At 56.9% G+C, this 2291-nt stretch overlaps 1 non-coding gene across 1 annotated transcript; it reads right to left on the bottom strand.

Moving 5' to 3' along the window:
* Positions 1 to 1699: 1699 nt before the first annotated feature.
* TRNAG-CCC lies at positions 1700 to 1770 on the bottom strand. Its single transcript has one exon. It is a non-coding gene; the product is annotated as a tRNA-Gly (tRNA).
* Between the last annotated feature and the right edge of the window lie 521 nt (positions 1771 to 2291).

Here is a 2291-nt window from a genome sequence, read left to right as displayed (position 1 = left end):
CCCGGGCCGCACCGGTGGAGCCGATGTTCCGGAGCGCACCGGCAGGTCCTGGAGCGCAGCGGCGGCCGCGGCTCTGCCCGTCGCGGCGAGGGCTCAGCTCGGCGGGGCGGGAATCACGCCACGGCCGCCGGCCCCAGCGGCCCACCCGGGCGTGTTAACCACTAACGGGGCCGCGGGAGGGGGCGCGGGACGCTGGGTCACGGCGCGGGGGCGCGGGGAGAGGGGTGGGGGGGGACGCTGCTCACCCCGAGTCCCGGCGCATCGCTGGGGGCTCTGGCGAGCAAAGCGCAGCCGCTCAAGGACTAATTTCAGAAAGGGCTGAACGCTTTAATGTGCCTCCTACTGCTTCACTCCGGGGATAAATTCCCATGAAAGCCTCTAATCCTGTTTGGGCATTTTTTGCAGAGTCGTCACACATCTTAAATATCCTTTTTGCGGGATGCGGTCGGTGCTTTCCCGCGGCTCTCCAGGCTGCTTCCCACCTCTGCCCTCCTGCAGCGCCAGGTTCCCACACTGCCCCATATCCCCGGTGACCTTCGGCAAATCCTGTCCCTGCTCCCAGCCTTTCAGGAAAATAGGGATATATTTATTTTTGATTGGTTATTTATAAGCTTCTCAGAGCTTATATGTTTATATGAATGTACGTTTTATATGGATGTGTTTGTTTCATATGGATGTGTATGGTTTGTATGGACATGTATGTTTTATATGGATGTATATAATTTATATGGATGAGTATGTTTTCTATGGATGTGTACAGTTTATGATTTCTTAATGAGACCTCAAGTGGGTGCCTTCACCCTGGTTTGGGTAACTGGGGGAGACCAGACCCCACTTGTCACCCACTTTCCTCCACAGCAAGCTGACACTGGAAGAGTCAGTGTCCAGGACACTGATCGTGGAGACAAGTCTCACTCCTAATTTTTGGGTCAGCTTCATCAGTGCCGCTAAGTCCCACAATACACCACTGGTGCCTTAGGACACTTTCAGGGCAACTGAGAACTGGGGCACCCCATCTCGAGGGAGACAGTCTCCCTTTCCCTGCAGTCGCTCCCTTCCGTTTTGCCAGGGGACAAGCTGTGTCCCAGGGAAGGATGGAAGGAGCCCAAATAGTAGGAGGTGGCAAAGGCCCTCCAGCCCCACACACACCTGGACGTGCTGAGGAACCCAGGGAGAGCTCGGCATGAACATCCAGCCCCAGAACTGGACTGAGAGTGAGAGAGATGCTCAGCTCTGGAGCTCTCTCCAGGAGTAGATATCTGCAGAAAGATTATTTATTTAATTGAAAAAATATTCAGAAATAGCCCAAAACTTGCACCTTGTAGAGAAGAGATCTGATTCGGTCCTGGCACCCTGGGGTGCTTCCAGCAGCGCTTCCTCCTGCTGCTGAGAGCAGCGGGATTACCGGCTGTGTCCGTGTATAGAGGGGGGCGGAAGGAGAGAGCAAGAGGAGTGATCAGAGAGGGCTCCAACAAGGGGGGAAGGACCTGTAAATCCTTGTTGCGCTCTATTCCCGGGGAGCCGCAGGGCTCGGGGTGGGGCGGGCAGGGGGGTGGGCGATGCTGTGCCGGGCTCCCTCCCTCCCACCCCGTTGGCAGAAAAAAAGCGACCCTTGGGCCAGACGTTTTTGTTCAATTTACAGGAGCTTGACGGTTTTCTGACATACTACCACAAATCAGAGAAGCCCCACGTTGTCTTTTGCACCAGCCGGGAATCGAACCCGGGTCGCAAGAATGGGAATCTTGCATGATACCACTACACCACTGGTGCGCTGACGCTACAGTTCCCCGCGGGCCCCCAAGTGCACGGGCACCACCCCATCCCACGTGGCTGCCCTTTCCTTTCCTCCATCGACTCCCCGCCGCGGAGTCCCTGCGGGTGGCTGACACTCGTGGGCGGCGAGCGGATGGTAATTCCTCCCCCCACCCACAAAAGCCGGGCCGCTCGCTTAATGTCATGCAGGAATGTCCCGATTCCCACAATGTTTAACCTCGGCCGGCGCAGGAGCCGAGTCCTTCGGCTCAAGGATGCTGCGCCAGGGATGGGGGGACTCATCCAGCTGCGCAAAGGGTCCTGTGGGAGGGAGGGTCCAGGCCCCGTGTCAGCCCCCTCCCCTGCCCCATCAGAAGAAGTGCTTTTGGAAAGTAAATTTCTTTTGCCAAAAAGCAGTAGTGAGTGCCAGGACATGAGATAGGACACCTCTTATCTGGGGAAAGGCTAAAAGGGCTGGGGATGTTCAGCCTGGAGAAGACCTTGGAGCCCTTTTCAGTAGAGGAGGTACAGGAGAGCTG

Source organism: Chiroxiphia lanceolata, chromosome 9 (assembly GCF_009829145.1).
Source record: "Chiroxiphia lanceolata isolate bChiLan1 chromosome 9, bChiLan1.pri, whole genome shotgun sequence".
In the NCBI taxonomy this organism is placed as follows: Eukaryota; Metazoa; Chordata; class Aves; order Passeriformes; family Pipridae; genus Chiroxiphia; species Chiroxiphia lanceolata.
The sequence above is the reverse complement of the archived record's forward strand: the minus strand, read 5'-3'. Positions and strand labels throughout refer to the sequence as shown.